The sequence below is a fragment of the Macrobrachium rosenbergii genome, chromosome 44 (assembly GCF_040412425.1).
Source record: "Macrobrachium rosenbergii isolate ZJJX-2024 chromosome 44, ASM4041242v1, whole genome shotgun sequence".
In the NCBI taxonomy this organism is placed as follows: domain Eukaryota; kingdom Metazoa; phylum Arthropoda; class Malacostraca; order Decapoda; family Palaemonidae; genus Macrobrachium; species Macrobrachium rosenbergii.
Genome location: NC_089784.1, coordinates 18,476,900 through 18,492,667, shown reverse-complemented (window position 1 = coordinate 18,492,667; position 15,768 = coordinate 18,476,900). Strand labels below are relative to the sequence as shown.

The 15,768-nt window shown below is 34.5% G+C and overlaps 1 protein-coding gene across 2 annotated transcripts in view; it reads left to right on the top strand.

Annotated features, from left to right (window-relative positions):
• The window catches only part of LOC136829372 (uncharacterized), a 53,864-nt gene that overhangs the window by 14,534 nt on the left and 23,562 nt on the right, over nucleotides 1–15,768 (top strand). The window lies entirely within an intron of this gene.

Genomic DNA, 15,768 nt, shown 5'->3' with positions numbered 1-15,768 from the left:
TGTAGGCATAGAAGAGTAGGAAGAGAATGAGGAAATTAGAGGTTTAGAAAAGGAAAGAAAGGTGTAATTTCATGACAAAAAAAAAAAGATCAATTACAAGCATACAGAGTGATGGATAGGGTTACGAAGAAGAAAGTCAAAAAGATAAGGAAGGTAAGTAGTAAAAATAGAAGGGAGACTATGAGCGAGAAATTTTGGGAGAATAAGTTGACCTACAGGGAAGCAAATGCAGAGAGAAGGGTTAATGAATCAAAGGATCTCAGAATAAAAGATGCAAATGGAAAGGTGCTGCCTGATGTGAATGCAATCCTTGGTTAATGGAGTGATTAGTCTGAAGATGTGTAGAATGTGGAGGATAGAAAAGAAGCAGTGTGAATGGGCTAGTGAACATTTGAGAATGGTAGCAGAAGTTTTTTTTTTTTTTTTTTTTTTTAAGATGTAAGGTGTGCAGTTGAGAGGTTGAAGAATGGGAAGATGACAGGAGTTGATGGAATTACAGAATGACTTGCTGTGGTGCAGTGGTGAAAGTGAGACATTGTGATTGACCTGTTTCTAAGGCATATCTTGGTGATGGAAGGTTCCGAAAGAATGAGGGAGGGGAGTGATTGTAATTCAGCATAAAGGCAGATGTGATAAAGGGACTGTAAGGGTTATAAGGACATAAGAGTACTAAGTATATCAGGGAAGATTTGGTAGGATTTCTGTTTAGAAAATTAGTCAAACAACAGGAGGAATGACGGGGAGAAGAGTGAAGATTTAGGTAAGGAAGACAGTAAGTGGACCAAGTGTTTGTTTTGAAACGATTATGTGAGTAAGTTTGGAAGCAAAAACATAAAGCTGCATGTGGCATTTGTGAACCAATGAAAAAGGGTATAATTTAATTGACAGAGCGCCAATGCAAAGGGTGTTGATGATAAACAATATAAAAGTTAAGTTACTGAGAGGTAAAATTTTTATATGATGTCAGCGAATGGTGTTTTAGAATTTGCAGGTGGATGAGTGACTGGTTTAACGTAACTATTGGTCTGAGACAAAGGTCTGTTGTGTTCCTGGGCTGTTTGATGGATAGTGTGATTTCAGAAGTCAGAGAATGAATCAGACAAAGCCACAAAGTCTGGGAAAAGAAAATAGATTCAGAATGGAGTGTGGAATGGTTAATGTCTGCAGATGGTACAAAACTGAATGTGGGACAGTGAAGAGAAACTGCAGAAACAATTGACAAAACCCGTAGGGGGGTAATGCACCTCACGGGGTGCACTGTAGGCATTATTTAAGGATCTTTGCAGCAACCCTTCGGCCCCTAGCTGAACCCCCTTTCATTCCTGTTACTGTACCTTCGTTCTCTTTCTTCCATCTGACTTCCCACCCTTTTCTAACAATTTATTCATAGTGCAACTGCGAGGCTCTCCTGCTGTTACACTTTTGAAATATTTTACACTCAATTTCCCTTTCAGCGCTGAATGACCTCATAGGTCCCATTGCTTGCTTCTACAACTGACATCCTCATTGGATGGGTCGATATCGTTCTCGGATAGCACTCTGCTGGCCCCGCGTTCGAGTCTCCGGCCGGCCAATGAAGAATTAGGGGAATTTATTTCTGGTGGTAGAAATTCATTTCTCGCTACAATGTGGTTCGAATTCCACAATAAGCTGTAGGTTCCGTTGCTAGGTAACCAATTGGTTCTTAGCCACGTAAAATAAGTCTAATTCTTCGGGCCAGCCCTAGGAGAGCTGTTAATCAGCTCAGTGGTCTGGTTAAACTAAGGTATACTTTAACAACTGACAGAGTTTGTTAAAAAAAGAAGAAAGTTTTGAATGTGTGAGTCACGTTATGAAGAATGTTATGAGTGCGATGAGAAAAGAAGAAAGTTTTGAGTGCGATGAGTCTGAGGAAAAGAAGAAAGTTTTGGATGAGTCATGTTATGAGGAAAAGAAGAAAGTTTTGAGTCTATGCGATGAGTCATGTTATGAGGAAAAGAAGAAAGAGAAGAAGTCATGTTTTGAGTCTTTGTGATGAGTCATGTTATGAGGAAAAAGAAGAAAGTTTTGAGTCATGTTATGAGGAAAAGAAGAAAGTCATGTTATGAGGTCAAAAGAGGAAGAAGAAAGTTTTGAGTCTGTGCGATGAGTCATGTTATGAGGAAAAGAAGAAAGTTTTGAGGAAAGTCATGTTTTGAGGAAAAGAAGAAAGTTTTGTGTGATGATGAGTCATGTTATGAGGAAAAGAAGAAAGTTTTGAGTGTGTGCGATGAGTCATGTTATGAGGAAAAGAAGAAAGTTTTGAGTCTATGCGATGAGTCATGTTATGAGGAAAAGAAGAAAGTTTTGAGTGTGTGTGATGAGTCATGTTATGAGGAAAAGAAGAAAGTTTTGAGTGTGTGCGATGAGTCATGTTATGAGGAAAAGAAGAAAGTTTTGAGTGTGTGCAATGAGTCATGTTAAGAGGAAAAGAAGAAAGTTTTGAGTCTATGCGATGAGTCATGTTATGAGAAAAGAAAGAAGAAAGTCATGTTTGAGGAAAAGAAGAAAGTTTGTGTGCGTTGAGTCATGTTATGAGGAAAAGAAGAAATTTTTGAGTCTATGCGATGAGTCATGTTATGAGGAAAAGAAGAAAGTTTTGAGTGTGTGGGATGAGTCATGTTATGAGGAAAAGAAGAAAGTTTTGAGTCTGTGCGATGAGTCATGTTATGAGGGTAAACGGACACCAGGAAGATGAAGCATTGAGCGTTTTGATATGGATGCTGGAAGGACGTCGACTTTAATAGGTATTTTTGCGTGAATGTTATGCATCATGGCGGGATGAAAGAAGCGAGGCTTAAAATGGTGAAGCAAGGAAGGTAACACTGTGTGTTTAAAAGACTGGGAAGAGACTTAATTTGAACCCAGCATTGCTAGCTGACAGGAGCCGAGAATTTACTTCAAAATGTCTTTCTTATTCTTAGGCAGTGAATCAGAATTTTATGAATCTACGTGAATGTAATTACTTGATCGCCAAGCAAAACATAACGACGTTTGAAGTGTCAGAATCAGAGAATGGTACAGTACTTATAAGAGGGTTCAAAGTTTCTCATATAGCGTTAGTACTTTTGTGGAGGTTCATGAAGCAACTTTGATGCTGCAAAATTGACTTGTACTGGGAATTCCTACTTGGTTTGGCTAATACAGGTGACAGCACCCACCCTTCTTTGTCTCTCCACCTATTTTAAGCAGAACTGAATGCTGCTCTATATATATATATATATATATATATATATATATATATATATATATATATATATATATATATATATATATATATATATATATATAGGCCTATATATTTCATTTATACATTATATACAGTATATATATACAGTATGTGTATGTATGTATGTATATTATTTTTGGCAGCCGGACATCTATTCGACAGTCTATCTGAACAAAAAATAAAAAAAAGGCAAAAACCATTAGAGTGGAATTGATCCCTGGTTCACTAGGATAAGCAGTTTTCCTCCTCCTCCTCCTCCTCCTCCTCCTCCTCCTCCTCCTCCTCCTCCTCCTTCTTCTTCTTCTTCTTCTTCTTCTTCTTCTTCTGAATGACAAGTGAGACAAGGCTAAAATACTGTACTTAGTAAGAAAGACTACATACAAGTAAAATTGTCTCCTGAGATAACTTTTCTCTTGACAACAGACCTGAATTAGCCTTCATGTCAAAAGTTCGACAACACATTAGTAGTTTGATATCTGTTATCAATTTGTGTCGCTAGACCATTTATTATAGTGCCAAGCCGTCTTTCACAAGTTAGCTCTCAATGATGTAATTGTGCATTCGCTATATTTCGCGGGATTTGCTCTTAATGAAAAAATGATTTGCGTCAGTTTCTAATGGGTTTAGAGTTGTTGCCATGATGTGTTTTTCATTTGTTTTTACATTCAGATAACGGTCAATGTTCTTGTTGACATAAGCAATTAACATTTGTTTCTTTCAGATCGTCATATCGTTGCAATAATCAAAGATTCAGCCACCAGGTCTAAAGTTTTTGGAAGTGGATGATTATAGTATGCAAATGTTCGGATAAAGCGGTTTAGGTTTAGGTTTTAGCAAATGGTATTCACACGTGTGAGGAACAGCGTTTGTCTTCAATTTTAATATTTTCTTTTTCTCCATAACCTTTTGCACGTTTAGTCCGTAATTATTTGTGCGCTCAAATGACTCGAGCAATGAGCGTAGACCTGCGTAAGCTTATAAGTTTTCGCCTTTACCAGCATATTTTTGCGTACTCAAGCGGTTATATATTTAATGATTGTGGATATTTTTATTGCTTGTGCCTATTTTTAATATATATATTTGTTATTTATAACAACTTTATTTTATTATAATTTTTAGTTAACTCAAAGTGTTCCCATATTGTCTTTCCTTGTAAATTTTTTTTCCCAAATCTTGAGTAATGTCGACGTATATCATTTATCTCGAAGTTTTATAGTTTTAAAACTTGATAATTTATTATTTGCAGTCTCAGATTTCATGATTAAATTGTTACGCTTTTAGTATTTATTTGTATCTGATAATGTTTCCCAAACTATGCCGTTGAATTGTTAAAAGTACAAGACTTCGCGATAAGTTATACGTCGACATACCCACGATTTGGGAAAAAAATATAAGGAAAGACAATATGGAACATCTTGAGTTAATTGAAAATTATACAAAAATATAAATTAAAAAGTGATAAAAATCAGGACATGCATTAAAAACATGCGCAGTCTGTAAAAGTATAATCACTTGCATGCAAAGTTATGCTGATACAAGTGAAAACGTATTTGAAAACGTATTAGACTAAGTATGCTCATTGCTCTCATCGAAGATTTTGAGCACAACGGTGATTACAGATTAAACGTACAAAAGGTTACTGAGAACTATGAATAATAAAAATAAAGACAAACTCTTCCTCACACGGGAAAATACTGTTTGTTAAAACCTAGGCCTAAACCTAAACTGTTGTGTTGTGTTCACGTGAATTTTACCTCTTGATGTGGTAACTATCATAGGTCTGTACTGTCACATTCACGAGTTAGAATAACAAACGGTTCTCATAAAATGCGCTGTGGTGATATAAAGTAACGCCACTTAACAAGACCAATGGAGTGTTCTGTAAAGCATAGCAATATATGGTCTTGCCCGAGGGCTAACCAGATCTTAAGAACAAGACGGGTGACTTTCTAAGTACAGGGAGGCAACACGTAAATTGTAAAGAGGCCTCAAGTACTTTGTCAGCACCTGGGACGTTGCTGACGTGGGAGGGCTCTGAAATGTGCTTGGAAGTATGAAGTTTAGAATCAGTCAGGATAGAAAGCCTTACAACTGTAAAATCTGCACAGTATTCAGTACAACTGTTCAAGATAAAGTCGGCAAGGTAAATAGAATTCAGCCATTAAACTGTAAGTAAACTTCGAGTTTGTTCGAAAATACAAAGACTTCATTAAGTCATTAATAAAAAAAAAGAGAGAAGGTATTTTTTGGTTTGTTAAATGGAACAGTGGCTATGTTACCGAGCAAAGTTTACGAACAAGGCCTCATAATACTGATAAAACGTAAGGCAACTGAATTTGACGTTTAAGGTGAACCAGCAATCGCAAATGACAGTATAGAGACTCTCTTTGATACCTTAAAATAAAATTGCAAAGAATCCCTAGCTACCAATTAAATTGTGCAGGATTGATTCGTTGCACTAATCAGCCTCGAAAATAATGGATGTCTTTATATTTTTTTTTTTTGACAAATTCATACTGTGTATTGATATGATTTCTATTTTGTGCCTTTGATTTTGTAGGGATTAATGACTACTCTTACAGTTGCAAACATTTTTGAAGTATAGAATGAAGATGACTCGCCTAAATTATGCATGGCAGACCTCGTAGTCTTCATTTAACTCTGTAGAACAGCAGCATAGAGGAATTTTCATCATACTGAACTTTTTTTTTTGATGAAAGTGTAGTAGTATTTAGTAACGAAACTGATCTTACGCCGAAGTCAGAGTCAGCGAACGAGTACAATGTATCAGGACACAAGTTACGCTGTAGGGTGAGAGATGACAGCGGAAGAAATTGTCCTGCGTATCCTTTTATAATTTTTACCAATGGTTTCTCTCCAGTGCCTCTCTTTCTTTATGCCAAGGGGAAAAGAAACATGGAGTGCGATTTATGGAAACTATAAATCAAAATATCGGAAGCAGAACGCTAAAAAAAATGGCGTGAAATTGAAATCCTTGTGATGTATTGCACTTGTTGAGGTCGCCTTGGGGGATCGGCTGTTGGGGGTTGATAGTGGGGGTGGGGGGAAATCGCTGGGGGCTTAGCTTGTGCCCGTCTACCGCTCACCACTACAACGAAGCAAAGCAAAACGCTTCCACTCCATATGAAATATTCCAAAATTACTCCCCGACATTCTATGATCATCGTTCCTTTTTCTTCTTAATTTGTTTCTGCAAATGAATTTTTTTCCTCTGGTCACATCGTTAATACTCGGATCCACCTGTTGCGCTAATCTTTTAAAATGTGACAGTGGCTGAACTATATTGTGTTTATATTTATTATTTCTTGACTTTAAAACTCGTACTGTACAACAGTTCTTTGAACGTTGTGGGAACATATTGGGAAAAACCGCGATTTTCTTTGCATTTACGTTCATTCATAAGTTGTAGGTGTAGAACTACCAAACTTGGGTCCGCCTCGTATTCTAGGAATGTGCTAAAACAAGTTGTCTTAAACAGTGATTTTAGAAGTCAGGGTTTAATTTTGGGCGTAAACTTTGGGGCGTTAAAGTGTATTGTCCGAGTGGGAATGAATTGTGGGTTGGTTCTCTAAAGCATTTCTCTTTCATGTAACAGTTTATGTGAAATTTGTTTACTTTTCTCAACTTATCATTTGTGTAGCTATTTTGTTTGTTAGTGAATTACATTTGCATTCGTATGTTTTTTTGGGTATATTGAATAAAATTGATTTAAAGGCCTTTATTGCAATTTCTGTTTTGAAACGAGCATGGGAACTGTGTTCTTTTAATTTAACGATTTAGATTGTGACCATTTATACTGTTAATAATTTCGAAGGTGAAATGCACATACATGTCGTTCGTTATTTCATATTTTATGAGTTTTATATTTTCTCATAACTGAAACGAGATTCTGCCTACCGTAAATACTGGATTCTTATGGTTGGGTGTTCTTTGGCGTTCAGTAGACTACATTTCCCGTCTATTGTGTACTGTTGGATTTAAGATGAAGATGATTCTCTCTCTCTCTCTCTCTCTCTCTCTCTCTCTCTCTCTCTCTCTCTCTCTCTCTCTCTCTTGTCTGAGAGAGACAAGTGAATCCTCATCCCACGGGGGTGAAACCATCCAAGAGATATGCTTTCTATATTCTTTTGCTGGTACACTCGTAGCTGGCACTGATCAGAACCGATTAGACCTATGTTCGTTTTCGGGACGAGGAAGAGATGATATAAAGGCGTTTCCTTAAGAACTCAGCATGTCTCCGTTGATATAAGCAGTGAATTATGTACTTGCTTGTTAGGCGATTGTTGTGGGTCACACCTATAGCGAAAAGAGAGGGAAAAAGCATCGTTAGCTTCTACTTTTTTCTTTAATTTGGTCTTTAATTTGAGTATAATATTCAGTGTGTAGTAAATTTGCTATTTCTTTTATTTCGCGTAAACTGACACGTTACTCTTCAACATTTGCTTATTTCATTAACAAAGTACGGCGCTTGAAAGCTAGGTCCATATAGAACATAGATTTGGATCAGCGTATGAACCATCTTTTGTGATTACGTGAAGAATATATACTCTCTCTCTCTCTCTCTCTCTCTCTCTCTCTCTCTCTCTCTCTCTCTCTCTCTCTCTCTCTCTCTCTCTCTCGTGGAATACCTTCTTTATCTGCGAATTATAACAATATGACATTTATCATCATCTTGCGATCGTATACATCAAATTCGAATTTCCCGTAGGGGGATGGTACCGTCAGTGCACCCCTGACAATTGTTTCATAATGCAACTGCGAGGTTATCCCGCTTACACCTATCAACCTTGTCTACCCTCAATTTCCCTTTCAGCACCGAATGACCTCATAGGTCCCAGCACTTGGCTTTTGGCCTAAATTCTATATTCCATTCCATTCCATCAGATTCAAAGTCTCTCATTTGACTCAAGAGTCTCTTAGAGAAACCAAAAAGCTTTTCGAAATTCAAGGTGGCTGCCAGCCGTCAAGATATGATATATTCGGATACGCATATCATCATAAATATTTAAAGGCTGTTCATTCCAATGAGTCATGTTATGCTAATATAAGTTACTGAATTCGTTTTTGCCTCCAAGATGGCTGAAATCATGCTTAATTGGGACGTACCATTTATCACTGAAAGTATTAAATGTATATGCAGAATACATATGAAGTTATTAAATGTGTATGGAATGGCTGAAATCATGCTTAATTGGGACATACCATACATCACTGAAGGTATTAAATGTATATGCAATATACATATGAAGTTATTAAAAGTATATGGAATATACATGTGATGTTATTGAATTCGTTTTTTGCCTCCAAGATGGCTGAAATCATGCTTAATTGGGACATGCTATTTATCACTGGCGGTATTAAATGCATGTGCAATATACACTGTACCCATTTGCCATCCCGTGATTGTTTTTGTTCAGTTGTAATTAACGGGGTACCTGTATCAAGTGTTTATGAAACAGGTGTCTCAGCACAGAGAGAGAGAGAGAGAGAGAGAGGGAGATGCGCTGGTTGTGCACTGACGTAGAGGTTTATGATATACGTGACTTGAAGCTTATTACTGAGAACGATTACAAGTTTTGACGATGAGGCGTGTGTAGATGGCAAGGTGACTGATTTGGTGTCAAAGTGGTTCTGCGTTATGTGCCTAGCCCATGCTTAAATCTTAATTTTTTAGGCCATGGTTTTTATAGACCAGAAAACCAACGTTGAACTTCAAAAAAAAACAAGAAAAAAATTGGTCTCCTATCTAAGAAAAAAAAACGTTCTCCGCAATAAGAAAAAAGAATGACCGTTAATCACAAGTTCATTTTGTCTTATGTCGTAAGGCTAAATGCTGTTAGACGTGGCGAATGCCATGCCATAGAATGAAAATATCAGATAAAATGTAATGAAAGACTTAATCCCAAGGTCACAGAAACAATTATTTTGAGAGTTTGATTTCTTTTGTTTTATGATTACTGATGATGCAAGCCCGTGCTTTAGAAAGGGAGATATATTCAGCAGTTAGTGAATGTTATTGTGGTTGTCTACTGCTTTCATTGACAATTTTCGAATCTTTTGGAAAAAGTGATGGGCTGAAAATCCGGTCTGCACGCCTTGCTTGGGTGTAGGATAAGTGCACTGTTACTTTAATGTTTTTCCCAGGAATAATATATGACAGCTGCTGCCCGAACCACAGTAATTGTGAACCTCAAATGATGTGTTGGTCTGCCACATCATTCAAACGCCCTCGAGAGGTCATCTTTTAGTAACCAAGGATGTTAGTCGAAATTTTTGTCACAAAATTATATATATATATATATATATATATATATATATATATATATATATATATATATATATATATATATATATATATATATATATATATATATATATATATATATATATATATATATATATATATGTATGCAAATTAGGAAAATATTTGTGTTATTTCTGTAAGCGAGGGCTTAAGACGTGACATACACATAATATATATATATATATATATATATATATATATATATATATATATATATATATATATATATATATATATATATATATATTAACTTTATCACGTACACAGTTGTTCTGTGCAATAGCAGAATTACTAAAAGGACCTCATTCAAACTGGATGGTATGAGGTCCTTTTAGTAATATATATATATATATATATATATATATATATATATATATATATATATATATATATATATATATATGTGTGTGTGTGTGTGTGTGTGTGTGTGTGTGTGTGTGTGTGTGTGTGTGTGTGTGTGTGATGCCTTATCTCCTTGGAGTAAGTAGGTGTTAAAGGTTTTATAGTCTTACAGTTTTCAAGAGGTCTTTTTTTCACTCTGATTCTCACCACAACAGTCAAATAGGCATCATTTAGGAATTTCAGTGTTCCTGTCGTTAAAGGTATATAGTGAACTTTTAACGAGACATTCCATTTGCTTCTAGTTGCGATTCACCACAGTGAACTAATTACCAGATACATAATTCACTGCCAAAGTCAGCGTGATGGCTTCTATTTCTTTCCTATGGATGATATTGATGACAATAATGTCTATCTTTTTTCTTAATTTTATTTTTTCTCTTCAGATATTGTCAAGTTATTTTTCTTTATTCCCATACGTACTTTATGTATGAGTCTATTGTATCAGCTGTTGTTTTATATTCCCTTATTTTATTTATGAATCTTATTGTATCAACAGTTCTTTTTTATTCCCTTATTTTATTTATGAATCTTATTGTATCAACAGTTGTTTTGTATTCCCTTACTTTATTTATGAATCTTATTGTATCAACAGTTGTTTTGTATTCCCTTACTTTATTTATGAATCTTATTGTATCAACAGTTCTTTTTTATCCCCTTACTTTATTTATGAATCTTAATGTATCAGCAGTTCTTTTTTATTCCCTTACTTTATTTATGAATCTTATTGTATCAACAGTTCTTTTTATTCCCTTACTTTATTTATGAATCTTATTGTATCAGCAGTTCTTTTTTATTCCCTTACTTTATTTATGAATCTTATTGTATCAACAGTTTTTTTTATTCCCTTACTTTATTTATGAATCTTATTGTATCAACAGTTTTTTTTATTCTCTTACTTTATTTATGAATCTTATTGTATCAACAGTTCTTTTTTTATTCCCTTATTTACAACAGTTCTTTTTTTATTTATGAATCTTATTGTATCAACAGTTTTTTTATCTCTTACTTTATTTATGAATCTTATTGTATCAACAGTTTTTTTATCTCTTACTTTATTTATGAATCTTATTGTATCAACAGTTCTTTTTATTCCCTTACTTTATTTATGAATCTTATTGTATCAACAGTTTTTATCTCTTACTTTATTTATGAATCTTAATGTATCAACAGTTCTTTTTTATTCCCTTACTTTATTTATGAATCTTATTGTATCAGCAGTTCTTTTCATTCCCTTACTTTATTTATGAATCTTAGTGTATCAACAGTTCTTTTTTTATTCCCTTACTTTATTTATGAATCTTATTGTATCAACACTTTTTTTTATTCCCTTTATTTATGAATCTTATTGTATCAACAGTTCTTTTTATTCCCTTATTTTATTTATGAATCTTAGTGTGTCAACGCTTCTTTTTTATTCCCTTACTTTATTTATGAATCTTATTGTGTCAACAGTTCTTTTTATTCCCTTAATTTATTTATGAATCTTATCGTATCAACAGTTCTTTTTTATTCCCTTACTTTATTTATAAATGTTATTGTATCAACAGTTCTTTTTATTCCCTTACTTTTATGAATCTTAGTGTATCAACAGTTATTTTTATTTCCTTACTATATTTATGAATCTTATTGTATCAACAGTTCTTTTTTTATTCCCTTAATTTATTTATGAATCTTAGTGTACCAACAGTTCTTTTTATTCCCTTAATTTATTTATGAATCTTATTGTATCAACAGTTCTTTTTTATTCCCTTACTTTATTTATAAATGTTATTGTATCAACGGTTATTTTTATTCCCTTACTTTATTTATGAATCTTATTGTATCAACAGTTCTTTTTATTCCCTTTTTATTAATCTTAGTGTATCAACAGTTATTTTTATTTACATATTTATGAATCTCATCGTATCAATCTCAGTTCAAGTTCTTTTTTATTCCCGTACTTTTTTTTATTGAACAGTTATTTTTATTGAATTTTATTTTATCAACAGTTATTTTTATTCCTTTACTTTATGTATGAATTTTATTTTATCAACGGTTGTTTTTTTATTCCCTTACTTTATTTATAAATCTTATTGTATCAAAGGTTGTTTTTGATTCCCTTACTTTATTTTATGAATCGTATTGTATCAACAGTTCTTTTTATTCCTTTACTTTTTATGAATCTTTTTGTATCATCAGTTATTTTTATTCCCTTAATCTATGAATCGTATTGTATCAACGGTTCTTTTTTATTCCCGTACTTTATATAAATCTTATTGTATATACAGTTATTTTATTCCCTTACTGTATTTATGAATCTTATTGTATCAACGGTTCTTTTTGATTCCCTTACTTTTTATGAATCTTATTGTATCAACATTTATTTTATTCACTTACTTTATTTATGAATCTTATTGTATCAACGGTTGTTTTTTATTCACTTTATTTATGAATCTTATTGTATGAACGGTTGTTTTTTATTCACTTACTTTATTTTATGAATCTTATCGTATCAACTGTTTTTTTTCCCTTACATTATATATGAAACTTACTGTATTTATTGACAAATTTCTAATCTTTTGCAGAAAAACCGGTATGTATTTCTTACTTGTGTATAAAAATAATGCAATATTTATTTGATTAATTATTATTATTATTATTATTATTATTATTATTATTATTATTATTATTATTATTATTATTGAGTAATAAAAATCCACAATTGTATAGTAAATATATTACTATGTAAAATAAACCAAAGACTTTCTAACACCTGAACGGTGTTCCTCATCAGTGTTAATGTTAACACTGATGAGGAACACCTTTCAGGTGTTCGAAAGTCTTTGGTTTATTTTACATAGTAATATATTTACTATGTAATTGTGGATTTTTATTACTCAGATTGTTTTTCACGAAATTGTGAATCTATTATTATTATTATTATTATTATTATTATTATTATTATTATTATTATTATTATTATTATTATTATTATTCAGAAGATGAACCCTATTTATATGGAACAAGCCCACAGGGGCCATTGACTTAAAATTTAAGCTTCCAGTTAATATGGCGTTCATTCGAAAGAAGTAACAAGGTAATGAGAAATATAGAAAGGGATCAGTCATTACAAAAACAGATAAATTACCAAATCGATAAATAAATAAAAATGTAAGTAAAATATTTAAATACAAGTTGAATCGTATTAGGGTAGTAATGCATTTCATCCTCGCTTGAACTTCTGCTGAAGTTCCAATTTAAGGCTTTAACCCAGAAATAATATTCATAATGTGACACTCTCTCCCCGACTCACAGTATTCGTGGATCTCAAATAATGTGTATGGGTTCGTCACATCGTTCACACGCCACCTCTCACCTTTCAATAGTCTGTAGTTGAGTTGGGAAATATAGCTACATTTCGTTACTGACTTTCCAATGCATTGAATGAGAATTGTATTTCTCAGCCAGCCAGTGGGCTTAATGTTTTCCTTTTTGTCTTTTTCACTTTTATTTTATGTGTCGTCGTTTGTCAACTAAATTATTGATAATCTTCACTTATACGGCCTTTTTGCATTAGCCCCTACACCGTGTAATTCTCTCTCTCTCTCTCTCTCTCTCTCTCTCTCTCTCTCTCTCTCTCTCTCTCTCTCTCTCTCTGGCGAAGTCAAGAGACATGTGAAACAAATCATCTCTCTCTCTCTCTCTCTCTCTCTCTCTCTCTCTCTCTCTCTCTCTCTCTCTCTCTCTTTTTATCTTTTATCTCATGAAGCCAGGAGACGTGAAACAAACTCTCTCTCTCTCTCTCTCTCTCTCTCTCTCTCTCTCTCTCTCTCTCTCTCTCTCTCTCTCAGCCAAGAGACTTGAAACAAATCTCTCTCTCTCTCTCTCTCTCTCTCTCTCTCTCTCTCTCTCTCGGGAAGCCAAGAGACATGTGAAACAAATCATCTCTCTCTCTCTCTCTTTTATCTCGCAAACCCAAGAGACGTGAAACAAATCTCTCTCTCTCTCTCTCTCTCTCTCTCTCTCTCTCTCTCTCTCTCTCTCTCTCTCTCTCTCTCTCTCTCTCTCTCACGCGAAGCCAAGAGACTTATGAAACAGATTAGCAACTTTCACGTACGGTGTTAACGTGATGTTTTTCTCTACCTACTTGTCTAAAATCTTTTGTCAGCAATCAGATTCAAACGTTTCCTTGGTTTTGGCTTGTACTTTCATAAGTTCTTAACTGTTAAGCCATATTGTTTTTCCACAACCTGCTGCAGTATATACTACAGCAATTAGCTGTTGATGACCATCATTGTTGTGACGCCAGGTTGCATAAGCAAACCCGGCGGGAATCTTCATGTTTAGATAGTAACTGCAACCGAAGTGGAGCCGGGTTTAACTTTTGACGCCCTGGTGAGCAAAAGCCGTTCATTTGGCTCAAAGGGAGAGGAAGAATATTAAACAAAGTAGAAGATTAATGAACGGGGCACACTCGTTTGTTATTTTGCGTCCCCTTAAAGTCAGCGTTAGGGAGATTACACGCTTGCAGGTATACATGTGAAGGTTTTTCTGAACTGGGGATACTGGCCCCCTTTTATCTGAACGCGAGGATGAAAATCCTGTCTCGTACAGGTACATTCACGCACTCGTTATCCCCATACCTATTCTTTAGCCCTTGGGTTAGTGCCGCCAGTGCATGTCATGCAGTGCACAGTAGGCATTACTTAAGGTTCTATGCAGCGTCCCCTCGGCCCCTAGCCGCAACCCCTTTCATTCCTTTCACTGTGCCTCCGCTCATATTATCTTTCTTCCACCTTAATCTCTACCCTCTTCATAGTGCAACTGCGAGGTCTTCCTCCCGTTACAGCTTTTAAAACCTTTCTACTGTCAATTTCCATTTCAGCGCTGAATGATCTCATAGGCCCCAACACTTGGCCCTCTGGCCCAAATTCTATATTCGATTCTATTCCTGTTCTTTAGACCTTGCCCTGTACAGGTATGCTTATTGTACATCAGAACACCACAAGGAAGAAATGAAACACGGCTGTAGATCCTGACCAGTGTCGGCTTTATTGCTAACTAAGCCATCTTCAGAGGTATATTTGCTTGGTGTAGAGACCGGTCATTATGCTTATGCTTGTGATTGTGCAGTGGTTATAGTTGGTTTTGGTCAGGTCAGTGGTAATGAAATTCGGCTAAAAATATTTTACCTCGTCTAAGATGGTTATTTTTTTATTTGAGGGTGTTTGTTTGTCTTTGTTCGTTACATTATGAAAAAAAAAGTGTATTTTTACGAAAATTTAAGAGAGATCGGTAATGTGATTAGCAACGAGTCGTTTGGCTTTGGGAGATTTAGCAATAACTTTGAAAGAATTTAATTATATGGGGATGGCGGTTGGGTTTATGCTTGTACTTCCCTCCTCCCCACCCCCTCATCCTTCCGTCACACCCCTTCTTTCCTCCAGATAGTTCTACTATCATCTCTTGTTTTTTTAAAGTGTATAAAAATTTTTAAGGATATTTAATTTTTTTCCTAACATATATATTACATTCTACAGAATTTTAATGACATTAAATTTTTTATTATATACAGTATATAATATTATCACATCATTCATTAAACCATATCTTTATTTTATTTATTGGTCACATCACTTCATTTTATTTATTAATCATTTCCTTCAATAATTCATAAATTCATTTACCTTAACATAATTTATTTTCTCTTTTTTACAGGCTGAATGGCCTTCTTGGCCCCAGTGCCTGGGCTTTTGCCCTAAATATCATACATCCATCCCTCCTCCCCACCCCCTCTTCCCTCCTCCCCCACCCC